The sequence below is a fragment of the Desmodus rotundus genome, chromosome 5, assembly GCF_022682495.2.
Source record: "Desmodus rotundus isolate HL8 chromosome 5, HLdesRot8A.1, whole genome shotgun sequence".
NCBI lineage: Eukaryota > Metazoa > Chordata > Mammalia > Chiroptera > Phyllostomidae > Desmodus > Desmodus rotundus.
In genome coordinates, this window is record NC_071391.1 from 75,361,571 (window position 1) to 75,376,563 (window position 14,993).

At 35.7% G+C, this 14,993-nt stretch overlaps 1 pseudogene; it reads left to right on the forward strand.

The window, feature by feature from the left end:
* Positions 1–12,685: 12,685 nt before the first annotated feature.
* On the forward strand, positions 12,686–13,353 carry LOC112314271 (GTP-binding nuclear protein Ran pseudogene; annotated as a pseudogene).
* Positions 13,354–14,993: the final 1,640 nt, after the last annotated feature.

Genomic DNA, 14,993 nt, shown 5'->3' on the forward strand with positions numbered 1-14,993 from the left:
AAATTTGTTTTAATTTTACACAAAATAAAATGAAATCATTGTAATCCAAATAGGGGGGTGAGGGTAAAACAATTTCAGATAACTTGACCAGGATGTCAAAATATAGATCACTAGTGTTTTCTCTGGTGACCTTTATCTAATAACATCATTTTTTTATTGTAAAAGCTATGAGTAGATGAAACTCCTTTTGTTTTCATACATCATTGGGAGAGCTTTAGGTTCATTCTCTTCCAAAATGGAAGGAACTAGTGACACCCTATTTCTCTGCTTTTCACCAATTCTTGCCTTGACTTCCTGTTCTGTTATAGACACTACTATTGCTGTAATTTTATATTTGTCTGAGTTGTCATAGATTGCAAATACTTACACATATGTTATCACTTTGAATATTCTATTTGTCCAACAAAATGCCAGTTTTTACCCTCATTTTATAGATAAGGACCACAGATTAAAGTAACACATGGCAGCTTGTTATATGGACCCACAGTTGGGAAGAGCTAGTTCTGTAACCTATGGCTACAAGTTAAGCCACCTTTCTAATACACCTACCACATCACACTATCAGTTATTATGCTTATAATAAATGTTGATTATGCTTATAATACATATTTTTGAAAAACTCATTTTTTCAAGCCTATGATGAAACCCATGGTTATTTTTATGATGCCATAGGCCATACAGTAATATGGACTTATGTTTGATAGTAAAGTATCAAAAATGTTGCTTTCTACATATTTAGAGTTTAGTAACTGCATGATTGAAATATTTTTGTAAGATGGCAGTGTGGGGAAATATATTTGCAACCTCCCATGACAATAATGTAAGTTACAACTAAACTACAAAGCAAGCATCATTCAGAACCACCTGAAATCTAGATAAACATGCTGGTCACACACTCATGTGTGGTAGTTAAAAATTGGGAGGGATATCTTGCTTGCAGAGGTACCCTCTGAGGAGCCAGTGGTCATAGCCCAACACCAGAATCACCAGCCCAGGGTTCCAGTGCTGGAAAGAGAAGTCCCGATATGCCTTCTCCAAGACAGAAGTACTGGCAGAGGCCATTATTTCTCTTCTGATCCACCCTCCCCCCGCCACACACAAAGAGTGAGCAAGTGGGTGCCATACCCAAGTCTCCATAAATCTGGTTAACACTTTTAGCCTCCCCCCAGGTGATTCCCTGAGACCCTTCCCACCCAACTTGCATGCCCACCCAAGCTTTTTCCATTGGCTTTTCCATCCAAAAGGCCTGTACTAGTTCATGCTAATGACTTTTCTAAAACTTCTCAAACTAGCAACATATGGCTTCTGCATAACTTCTACAATTTGCTTAGTGGTCTTGGTTCACAGCTTGGCCTCTCTGGCAACCTTCAACTCCAGCACAAGGAGCAGCCTTCTTTGGATTGCTTTGTAACTCATATTAGGTTGCCCTAGGCAGGGAAGAGGTGGCAGCTAACCTTGGACTGAACATCCCAGTGGCTCCACAGCCAGTACATGAGGTGGACAGCTTCAGACTATGACAAAACATCACCCAACTTTCTTAAAAATGGACACACAACACGGTGGACTTTGTTGGTACCTGAGCCCTGCTGGAGTGATTTCTGCTCCATGGGTTGGTCTCCAGATAGCAGATCCCTGCCTTTGACCTCCCAACAACAATCAAGGCTCAACTACAACAGGAGGGTGCGCACAACCCACAAGGTGGGCACACCTGGAGTGCCCATCTAGGGTGACTAGGGAGCCGATGCCACTGGGTACTGTTGGACACCTGCTATATAAGACCACTTTATAAAGCCTGGGAGACATAGTAGCTCTACATAATACATAGAAACAAACGCAGGGAGGCAGCATAAATGAAGACAAAGAAACATATCCTAACTGAAAGAACAGAATAAAACTCAAGCAAAAAAGCAAAGGAAATGTAGACAAACAATCAATAAGATACAGAGTTCAAAACACTGGTTATAAGGATGCTCAATGAACTTAGGGAAAGAGTAGAGAAACTTAGTGAAAACTTCAACAAAGGGATAGGAAACCTAAACATGGAGATAGAAAACATAAAAATAACCAGTAAGAAATAAAAAATATAATACCTGAAATGAAAAATACATTACAGGACGTCAACAGTAAGTAGGTGAAGCACGGAATCATACCAGTGATTTGGAATATAAGCAAGTAGGAAAAACTCAATCCGAACAGCAAAAAGAAAAAGTAAAATAAAATGATGGTAGTTTAAGGTGCTTCTAGGACAATCAAACCTACCAACATTTGCATCATAGGGGTACCAGATGGAGAGGAGAGAGAGCCAGGGACTGAAAACTGATTTTAAATGAACAATAACTGAAAACTTCTCTATACTGATGAAGAAAATAGACATAGAAGTCCAGGAAGCAGAGAGTATCCCAGACAAGATGAACCCAAAGAGGCCCACACTAAGACACATTATAAGTAAAATGCCAAAGGTTAAAGACAAAGAGATAATTTTTAAAGCAGCAGGAGAAAAAGTGTTGGTTACCTACAAAACAGCTCCTATAAAAAGTGTAAGCTGATTTCTCAACAAAATCTTTGCAGACCAGTAGGGAGTGGCAAGAAATATTCAAAGTGATGAAAATCACAGGCATACAACCAAGAGTACACAACAAAGTTATCATTTGTAATTAAGGACAGATGAAGAGCTTTCTAGTCAAGTAAAAGGTAAAGGAGTTCATCACCACCAAATCAGTACTACAAGTAATGTTTAAAAAAAGTTATCAAGAACAAGAAAAAGATAAAAATTTGACTAATAAAATAACAATATAAACACATATCTATAAACAATTATGTATTTCAAATGCAACTGGATTACATACTCAAATCAAGAGACACATAGTGGCTTAATGCATAAGAAAAAAGGCTGTCTACAGGATACTCATTCCAGATCAAAAGGCACAAAGATTGAAATTAGAGGAGTGGAAAAAGATATTTCATGAAAATGGAAATAAAAAAGGTATGCATCAATATTTACATCAGATAAAATAGACTTTAAACAAAGGCTTAACAAGAGACAAAAAATGACCCAAATTTTACTTCTGGGTATTTATCCAACAAAACACAAAACACTAAATCAAAAAGACATATGCACCCATACATTCACTGCAGGAATATTTACACCTAAGCCTTCATCAGCAGATGAATGGATAAAAAAAGAGGTGCTGCAAATATACAACAGAATAAGACTAAGCTATAAAAAAGAATGAAAGATTGCTATCTGAAACAACATGGGTGGACCTAGAGGGTATTATGCTAAGTTAAATAAGTCAGACAGAAAGGCAAATGCCAGATTATTTCACTTGTATATGGCATCTAAAGAAGAAAATAAACAAGCAGAACAGAAAAAGATTCATATATACAGAGAACATCTTGACAGTTTCAAGATGGGAGGGGGCTTGGGGTGATGCGTAGAAAAGATGAAGGGATTTAGAAGTACAAATTGGTTTTTATAGAATATTCACAGATATAATGCACAGCCTATGTAACATAATCAGTGACATTGTAATAACAGCATATGGTTTCATATGGGTACTAGATTCATCAGGTGATCACTTTGTAGGTTATATAAATGTCTAAATGGGGTTGTATACTTGAAACTATATGATATTGTAAGTCAACTGTAATTTAAAATTGAAGAAAAATATTTTATTAACCATAGCCATTTTGACAGATGTGAGGTAATATCTCATCATAGTTTTTAAATTGCATCTCTCTGATGGCTAGTGGGGTTGACCATCTTTTCATATGTCTATGGACCCTCTGTATGTCCTCTTTGAAGTGTCTATTTAGGTCCTTTGCCCTTTTTTTAATTGGATTGCTTTTTCTCCTGGTGTTGAGTCATATGAGTTTTTTATGTTTTGGAGATTAAAACCTTGTCCGGTGTACCATGGGCAAACATGTTCTCCCATGTAGTTGGTTCCCTTTTCATTTTGTTGATGGTTCCTTTAGCTGTGAAGAATCTTATTAATTTAATGAACTCCCATTTGTTTAATTTTTCCTTTGTTTCCCTTCTCTATGAGATATATCAGCAAGAATATTTCTATGTGAAATATCTGAAATTTTACTGCATATGTTTTTCTTGAGGATTTTTATGGTATCATGACCTATATTTAAGTCTTTTATCCATTTTGAGTTTATGGGGTAAGTTGGTGGTCTAGTTTCATTTTCTTTTTAAAGTAGTAGTTCAGTTCTCCTGATACCATTTATTGAAGTGAAGGTCTTTATTCCATTGTATGCTCTTGCATTCCTTGTCAAATATTACTTGACCGTAAAGTCATGGGTTTACTTCTGGACTCTCTATTTTGCCCCATTGATCTATGTGTCTATTCTTATGCCTGTATCACACTGTTTTGATGACAGTGGCCTTATAGTATAGTTTGATATTAGGTATTGTGCTCCTTCCAACTCTGTTCTTTCTCAAGATTGCTAAGGCTATTTGGGGTCTTTCTGGTTCCATGTACATTGTTGGAATATTTGTTCTAGATCTATGAAATATGCCATTGATATTTTAATAGGATCATTAATAAATCAACAAACAACAAGTGCTGGTGAGGATGAGGAAAAAATGGAACCCTAGTGCACTGTTGGTGGAAATGCAGACTGGTGTAACCACTCTGGAAAACAGCATGGGGTTTCCTCAGAAAACTAAAATTGGAACTGCCTTTTGACCTGGCAATTCCACTGTTGGGAATACATACAAAGAATCCAGAAACACCAAATCAAAAAATATATATGCACCCTTTTGTTCATAGAAGTGTTATTTACAAGAGCCAAGATTTGGAAACAGCCTAAGTGACTGTCAGTAAATGAATAGATCAAAAACTTTGATACATATACACAATGGAATACCATGTAGCAGTAAAAAACAAAAACCCCAAAACAAAGTCTTACTTTTTGTGACAGCATGGATGGAAATGAAGACAATTATGCAAAGTGAAATAAGCCAGTCAATGAAATAAAAATACCATATGACCTTACTTATAACTGGAATCTAATGAGCAAAATAAATTGATGAACAAAATAGAATCAGAGGCACAGAAACATGGAACAGAGGGACATCTTTGGAAGAGAGGAGGGCGGTGAGGACTGGTTGAAAGAAGGTGAAGGAATTACACAAATAACATATATATATATGCATGACCCATGAACATGAACAATGGGGTGGGGATTGACTATGGGAATGGGGAGTAGTCTGAGGGGAGGGAGCAAAGAGGAAAAATTGAGACAACTGTAATGGCATAAACAATAAAAAATGTTTAACTTTCAAAAAATTAAAGTAAAAAATATTTTTTAAAAATTAAGTAACCATATTATGCCCAAAAAAGAACAACCAAAAATGGTGTGGGGGGGAATTTTTCCTGAAACACACACACAAAAGGGGCTTCTAACTAGTTTGGTGAATGCATTTATTAAAGGTACATATTTTTTTGAAAAAGAAACATTTTGTGCTATAATAAGTCAAGAATCCAATTCACTTCTATGTCAGAGAATTAAATGTCTGAGATGTCTTAGTCTGAATGAATGGCAAACAGACCCTTTGGTATTATTTTCTTACAGGTTTTTTCTGAATTATATATGGGGGGCAATTTCAGCCTTTCTCAATCATCTTAAGAGAAAATATAGGCCCTGGATTGTGTGGCTCATTGGGTAGAATGCTGGCCTGTGAACCAAAGGGTCACCGGTTCAATTTCTAGTCAGGGTACATGCCTGGGTTGCCTCAGTTGGGGTCACATGAGAGGCAACCACACACTGATGTTTCTGTCTCTAGCTTTCTCCCTCAATTCCCCTCTCTCTGAAAATAAATAAATAAAATCTCAAAAAAGGAAATATGGGAATGTAGAATAACAGTTCTATTCAGCTGACCTGCATTTTACAAGTTTTAAACACCCTGGCCTGAGAAGAATGCTGACCTGATAAGTTGGTGGGTCATATTTTATAGCTCTCCTTTTAGAGATGAAAAACTCAGAATAAGGGACTAACCCAATTACACAAAGACCCTAAACAATGAATTTAAGGCTACAACTTAGTTTTCTTGACAGTTAAATCTGCATTTATTCTATTCTACCATCCCACTCTGCCCCAACTGTGCCAGTACTTAAGAGCTATCACAGTGCTCTAGACAAACGATATTCTGTGATAGTTGGGTGGAATCAACAGCATTCTAAAAATTCTCTTTAATAGAAGATACATTTTCTGTATACTTTCAGAAGTCTCTCCTTTGTTCTTTACCAGGAATTATGTCATTAAGCAATCAAAATTTCTTACAATAAAATCTCAAAACCTAATTTCAAGGTAATGCACAAAAGAAATGCTTTATGGGAGATAAATTTTCAGAAGAGTAAGAGAACATTTGTATTTCAAACACTGGGTGTTTCATTGTACCACTGCTGGATTTAGCCATTGTCTTGAACTAAATCAATCATTGTGTGTTCCTAATAGTACAGTAAAAAGTGTCATCATCACAGTCATTGCAATTTAAAACAGGAAACAGAACACTTAGAAGCAAAAAATATGCAAGCAGGAGAAAAATGCTGACACTGGCTGTATTTGCACTCAAAAATAGTTTGTTCATGAGTGAATTGCCTATATGAGTTGACAAGAAGGGATTCAAATGTCACTTTTTATGAGGCAGACATATGGGAGATAGAAAAACTCTTATACCCATATAGGAAGAAAGATGTTTAAGAACAAAATGATAAGCTGTGCAGGGGACCTCAAATTATTATGCAATGCACTAATGAGAATAAATACATATTGTGTGGCTAAAAATTTTCAGGTACAACATTTACAAAGTAAATTTGGATGTTAAAAAAAGGATAATTGTTGAATTGCATGTTATAGAAATGTCAGTTGTATGCTAGATCATAAGCAAAACATTGTTTAAAGCAAGACAGATCATTTGGATATGTTATCATCTCTAAGAATCTAAAAGATAAATTTATATAGCACATAATAATCAACCAAGTACTTTGTAATCATGGATAGCCTTTTACTTTATTAATTCTCTTTTATTGAAATATTTATATATGCATGAATATTTCTCAATATTTTTAAAGTTGTATTGAAGAAATGTTCTATGAAGCTGTGTTGGGCATCTGAATTTCTAAAAGAAATTGCAATCGAAAAATAGGTAACATACAGCCGAGGAAATCAGTATATTCATCACTAGAAAAACTCACTTGAGTGCAGTTATAGGAATTGAAAGTTCGTTTTTGGCCATTTCAAATGTCTTATTTCAATGTCACTTCATTGCCTAACTAGCTGTGTTTGTGCTTTTTGGATGGACTGTACTGGCCTTCCATAATTTTACTTCAATTGACTTTTTTAAATTTAATATTCCATTAATTTTTACTTTATAGTCCCTGTTTTCTGTTTATAGTGAGGCTTTTCCCCCCAAGTCTTTATTCTCTTTCTACTGCTTAATGCCTTGTTTATACTCCAGATCCCTATACTTTATTCTTCCTTGAAGTTCCCACTCAAAAAAGTCCCTTTCTTAAACTATTTTCTACTTCCAAATAAGCATGGGCCCTCCCTTTAACCCTAATTACAGATATCTGCAGGAGGTTGCAGCTAACAAGAGTCTTCTGTGAGCAATTTCTCTTTATTTCCTCTGTCTTACTGTGAACCAGAACAGGCAATGACTCTAGGTATCGGTAACTCCGGAGGCAGTCGTTTCATCAGGCTGGAAATAGCTCAACTGATAGTGCTTTCTTCATGTGCACACAGTAGTTTCTGAGAGCGAGTAGCATGGAAGTAAAGATTTAAGGAGGCAGCACTTCATTTCAAAAGATTCAGGCTGGCAATCCATTTTTATTAGCATTTTAAAAATTATTTTAATGATGACTGAATCACTGTCTATTCTGTAAAATGATCAGGCTCTAATGGTTGCCATGGGTTGCTATGTCAAAGACCTTTGGCAGATTTACAACGTCCCAAAAATCTGATGATCCTCAGAACATATTGTTTAGCTCTTACAAGCTATCCATTCTAATTGTTCTTCCTTTTTTGAATTCTGGAGATTATAAATAAATCTTAAAATGTAAAAGTACTTAATTAAAAGTACAGGAGGTTTGTGGATGTTTTCTTGGTTTGGGGATGCTAGAATATTAACTGTTAAGCAAATTAATATTTATGAGCACCCATTTTTTCCTTAATATATTACATATTGTGGAAACTCAAGGAAGGTCTGCTATACCTGGGGAATCTCTATTTTAAATTATTCATTTTTATTTAAGCTTTTGAGAAAATTGTATATTTTAAAATAAAACTCTGACATTACTTTCATGTAAAATAATTTATAATCTAGTTAAGAAATACAAAATTTTCAAAGTCTTGTGCTAATATTTGGTCCTGACGAGTTTACTTTGTCTTCTATGTACTGGCACTTTTAAACTCTATACAGTAAGAGGGAGTGAAATGTATCATTGCAGCTATTATTGCTTTTTTTCAATAAGATTTAGTGAGCACTTACTTCTATGTTTCAAAATTGCTGGCCTCTGAGACACAAAGAAAAGTAATAGCTGCTACCCTTTAGAAGCTCACAGTCTAGTGAGCTTCTAAAATAATAAGTGACAAAAATAATATCTAATGTCTAAGTAATGATTTATTGATTATATATTACGTATTGCTTATTTGTGCCATTTTATAGATGAGAAGATTGACTTTCACGAGCCACATTGTTTACCCAAAGTTACACAGTAATGCAGTGGCAAAACATTTTTAAGCCGAGGTCTTATGCCTGTGAGTCAGAGGTGCCCCCTGTACAGATTGGATCTCATATTAAAGAGTGGTGAAAGCCTTGGGGAAATTAAAACCTCTCTGATTCTTGAATTTAGAAATGTGTACTCAATCACAACTTCATTCTCAATAAACAATTACAGTCTTGAAATTTTCTTTATTCATCTTTTTAACTTTATCTGAGTGTTTCATAGCTTTTCAGGTAAGACAGAAACAAAAGCAATATCGTGCTGTGCTAATATTCTATAAAAACAACAAGGAATTATGAGAAAACCCAGAGTTAACCATAAAGGAAATCTAAACTCAGACAGGTAACCAGAATTCATTACTAAGTAATATATAATCCTCTTATCTCTGGAATGGTTGTGCTTCCTCTCTTGCTTCTAAAAAATAATATATTGACTTTGTACTTGATACAAATATTTCCGTTTTTATTTTTAATGGGTCTCCATCCATTCTGGATCTGCTGCACCAAGAGTGCCATTCAACTCTCAATAGCAATGACTGATGGTTACATTAAAAACAAGAAAAATTCTAGGCTTGGAAAATTATAACTAATGGGAAGACAAATAAAACTGATTTGAAGCAGGTCAATTTCCTATACCTTACCAGAAAATATAGGTCAGAAATAAGTTTGAGTCAGTAGAGCTAACTAGCCTAAGGTTAGAGAGTGACAAATTTCAGTTCACTATAAGGAATTTTTCTAACAATTATATGTGTTCATGAATAGAATAAACTGACTATGGATAGTGAGGTTTCCATAATTGGATATTTGAATAAAAGATATGTAGAAATATTTTAGGTTTTGGAAGAGGTGTATGGTACTGGATTGAAATAGATGTTTTTGAATTTTCCTTCTATCTTATTTTTCCTAAAAATCTTCCCAGGTTAACTTTGACTCTTTCACCTTTCTTTAAAAGACTTGTCATTTTGAAAAGTGGGCATATGAAGGAGGCAGAAGGAAGATAAAAATTAAAAATGATAAAGACATAAGGAAGATGAGGGAAATGGAGCAGTAGAGGAGGAAAGCAGGTAGGCACTGAGAAGGGATTGAAAATTAGGCAAGGGGATGCGTAATAAATTTTGGATGTTTTTAAACAACATTCAGACTCCCAGTTTAGACCTCTATAATGATAAGGTGTTAGGTAGCTCCTTCCATGATGCCTGGGTGACTGCTGACCTTCAGTCTGAACCCTTACAAACATACTTCTGCCTCCATGGCCTGCAGAGACTGAAACAGAGAATCAATGCTCCAGCAAATATGGCTTCTTTATGAATAAAATTGCAAGCTTTTGTACACAGCTTGGTGTGTTCCTCACCTCCCCTGCTTTCAACTCTCCATTGTCTTTCATCCTTCTGTGTTCTTTTTTCCATTTAATGCAAGGGTTTCCTTATGATTCTAACTTTACTTTTTTCAGGGAAAATATGCATCTATTTTGTCATTGTCTGGAGATAAAATCATCTGACTTACACCCACACTGTACTTTACTTAGCCCTTCCACCCCTTTTACTGGGTAAGACACAGTCTGATGACCCATCCTCATTACTCTTCAAACTCAAACTATTCCTATTTCTCATAGATCTACAAAAATTTGCTGATCTTCTGCCCTGGGTGTTCCAATTCTAATAGGGATGCTACTGGACTTGCCTAAACCTTCCTTTGGGACAAGAAATGTGAAGAATTATTATTAAGAAATTAAGCACTGAAAAAACCTTTCTGTTCCTCTTCCCCTATAAGTCAGTGTGTCTAAGGGAATCATGAAATAAATAAAAGAGCATTCCCAGCTTCTTCTAGTCTTTCCAGTCACATCAGTTGACTTGTCCTTTATTGCAAATCATTAAAAATAGTGTAATGAAAGCATACGCATACTTAATACACATTAGTGCTGCACTGCGGGACTGAATTCTATAGTGTGTCTTAAACTTTACACAGGGGTTTTGGGAGGCTTCCTTTTATACTGCAGCCAACATAGAAACTATTCCAGCAGTGTCCTGAAATTATCATATTTCTGTTTCAGGCTTTTCCCTTTAACCTTTCCCCACTGAGCAATAGAAGCCAAGACCTCTTTTCAGAGATTATAAAATATAAAAAAAAAATTGTCTGGTATGTTGCTGGGACCACTGGACAAGTTACAAGACAAAAACATAGGCAGTGTTTTCACTTCTCACAATTCTTCTGAAATTAGGTGTTTTGATAATAAAACACAAAATTAGCAAACATGTCTAAACTACTAAGAAAAGAAACTGAACTACTAAAAAGTGGAAGCAAATACTCTGAGAGGTTTTATCTTAAAAAACAAAATTGGAAATTTGTCTTCTACTTTTCAATTTTAAAAAAACTATTTTGATAGATGATAGACAATAAAATTATTTACCACATAAATCTGGTGTATCTATATTAATATCAATATATATCTTAGTCTTAATGACAAAACTATTGTAAGACTGATATTATCAAAATAAATTTTAAACCACTTGAGTTATAACCATTCCAAATTTCTATGTAAAAATTAACATAGATTCAAAATACATAAGACTAATAACACTAAAAGAAAGCCTGGAAAATGTAGAATCATATTAGAAAATATATAAAATTAGAACAAGCAGAAGATGAATCAAGCTTAAATAATAAAAGAATCATAAATGACATAGTAAATATAACACTATAGCAAGCAACTCAATAATATTCTTTTTAAGTACTTATAAAACAATTTTCTAAGCAGACTATATCTTTGGTCAGAAACAAAATCCTAACACATTTTATAGGATTGAAATTCTTCAGAGTATGTTGTTGTCCTACATTGAAATTATACAAAAAAGCAAAGGCAATACAAAAAGATTACTTGAACAGGTTCAAATATGCATAATGAAGCAATAAGCTTCTAAATAACTCATTAGTCAAGGAAGATATTAAGTTATAAACTTGTTGGATGCTGTTAAATCTGTTCTTAGTAGAAAAATTCTAGGTCTGAATGTTTCCAATAGAAAAAAAGAAAAAATTTTATATGAGTGGTAAATTTGTTCATCTATGAAAGCTAGAAAAAGAACAGCAATCTAAATGTAAGTAAACCAACAAAGAAACAAAATAAGAGCAGAAGTCAGTGAAATGGAAAATAGAGAAAATTAACAAAGCCAAAAGTTGACTTTTTTGAAAACACTAATGCAACAGACATAGAAATGTGTAGTGGGAATTCTTCAAGGGACTTTCTGTCTAGCTGTAGGGACTGTGGTAAGTAGGAAGCATTAAACCCTTTCCTCCTTTTGGATCTGCTGAAACGTACAGGTCTAACTGCTCTAAATCGCAGTTTTCCAGGGGTGGCCTTTATCTGATCAAGGCAGACATGTAAAATCTCTACAATTTCCACCTGATATGGGATCACTTGAGAAATTCTTGTTTAGTGCCCCCTGCCATGTAGGTCAAGGTTTTGGGAGGCAAACATCAAAATGTCAACGAATATACTATGATCATTGGTACTGGGCATGTTCAAGAAAGAGATGAGCAGAGAAATCATTTCTGAAGTTCTGTTTTGAAGTGGATCATTCTCTACCTGTCTGACAATAAGTCTCCCAATGCTGAAGTTAGATGGAGCACAGTCACACATGCTGTGAGGTGGTGTCGAATTGTTAAACCTTTCAATGCAGTGAATTAGGAGAGTTACTGGAGAAAGGAAATACACTAGTTAATCCTATGCATTAGGTCTTTAAAATGTTTAGAGGAAAGAGTAGCTATAATGATAAATGCTTGCCTGGATATTGCCAAACACCTCTGATGTTCCACAGAATGGTGATGAAGAGCTGAGGGACATACTAGGCAATTGAAAGCCACATGTAAGAACCTTTTCTGCAGGGAGAGGTAAAAAAAAAGACAAAGACAGGTTCTCAGGCAGACTGGCTTGGAGACACTTCCAGAAGTCACATCATGATGGCTGCACAAGGAGAACGCCAAGCTCATTTTAAACTTGTATTGATTGGTGATGGTAGGACTATAAAAACTATACTCGTGAAACGTCATCTATCTGCTGGATTTAAGAAGTATGAAGCTACTTGGGTGCTGAGGTCCATCTCCTCGTGTTCTACACTAACAGAGGGCCTATTAATTTCATGTGTGGCATAGAGCAGTCCAGGAGAAGTTCGGGGGACTGAGAGACGGCTATTACATCCAAGCCCAGTGTGCCATTATAGTGTTTGAAATAACTTCCAGAGTTACTTACAAGAATATGTCTAACGGGCATAGAAATCTGGTACGAGTGTGTGAAACCATCTTCATCGTGTGGTATGAAAACAAAGTGGATATCTGGATATCAAGGAAGAAACGTAAAGGCAAAATCAATTGTCTTTCACTGAAAGAAGAATTATCAGTACCATTTCTGCCAAAAGTAACTACCACTTTGCAAAGCCCTTCCTCTGGCTTGCTGGAAAACTAACTGGAGACCCTAACTGGGAAACTGTCACCATGCCTACTCCTACCCCACCAGAAGTTGTCATGCACCAGCTTTGGCAACACAGTATGAGCAGGATCTAGAGGTTGCCCAGACCACCACCCTCCTGGATGTGAGAAAGGGAAGCTGGAGACCAGCGTCAGAAGTCTAGTTTTATAAGCAACAGTCCTGTGATGTCAGTGCTGCAGCATGTTTGCCATTTCATTATATAGCTCAGCAGAACCTCTGCTTGATCTTTGGGATGCTGAAAGTGATGGATTGGCTTTGGAATGAATTTGGCATATTTAGCTATTTTGGAATTCAGTTGTTTCCTTATTGCATTTCAAATACAAGACTGCCACAGTCACATCACAGCATTCAATGATGAAAACTTGTTTGTTACTGTCATTCTCATTCCTTTTCATTTAGAATTAGAATAAAGTTGTATTTAAAAAAAAAGAAAGAAAAAAGAAAAAAATGAGGACCAAGTCAAAAAAAAAAAAACCAGAGTCCAAATTCAAAGAGGGATGAATGCTCACAAAGGAAGGCTATTTTATTATACCAAGAGCATTTTCCCTGGTAGGTAATCTTGGGGCTTGGACACACTGGATGGAGACACCAAGGCACATACCATGAAACTTTCTGTGTTCTCAGAATCCTTTAAAGCCTATAAAATTAGCACCCCCATCAAAAAAACAGCCTGCCCTACCCCCTACTTCTTGTTTGGAAGATAACTTCGAGGCCCTTTCCTTAGAGTTGTAAGGTGTGACCCTCAAGATCTGCTCCCACATGCCATCACGGCCTCTACTTCTACAACCAGGGTTAAGTTGTAGCATAACCTAAGTAGTTTTATAGTCAAAAAGAGTTGCAAGAAATAGATTTTTTATACTAATAGGTACTTGGAAAGTATGAGTGGGACTGTATTCTAGTGGTGCTTAATCAAGGGGCAAAAACAAAATAGAAGAACAAATTTATTGACTTTGAAATGCTCTCCTGTGGTACAGTATTTATCACTGAGGAAAACATTCCAAAAGATGAGGCAAACTTGTTACTAATATGTTTCCTAGAAAAAAACAATTGCCTATACTGCAAAGTTAGAAGGCTGGAATTGCCATAGCAGAAATGGGAAAAATAAACTAAAATACTCATGAAAGTGGGAATCCATAGCATACACAGCCAGATTGTCTGTGAAGGCCCAGACAACAACGTTTGCAAGGGCTATGAGGAGTGGTCTATTGGGAGGGCATCAACAAAACATTACTCTGTAAGCCATGGCTATCAGGAAGATAAACTATTATAAGACATGGCTTATTAACAATAATAGGAATGATAGGATTCCCCCCAAAATAGAGGACAGGGGGTTGGGCTAATTACTAATTACTAGTAGAATTCAATATTGTATTATCTATCAAGTCAAAGTGGAAGTCAAAAAGTCTGACTTACAAAGAATTTCGAACATGGCACCCTTATGGGCAAAACAGATAGGCAGTCAATAAGGATACTATTCAGCTTGTGTTAGCAGAAGAAATCATGGATGGATGACCAGGAAACTGAGGGAAGTTGTGTCAATACAAAGCCATCATCCCTTGTGCAGTTCCCCATCTTGACCTGTTTTCAGACCTGAAATCCATTGATTGAAGAAGAGACCAAGTCTTCAAGACAAAGGGCTCTGTAAGAACACAGCAAATATATTCTGTAATTCTCTAAATCCTTCCCTTAAGGGATCTACAGACAATTATTCAGGTTAAGCAATAGGTTGAGAAAAGGGTATTAGTAAAAATTGTAAGGACTATTGGGCACCCATATGAATTG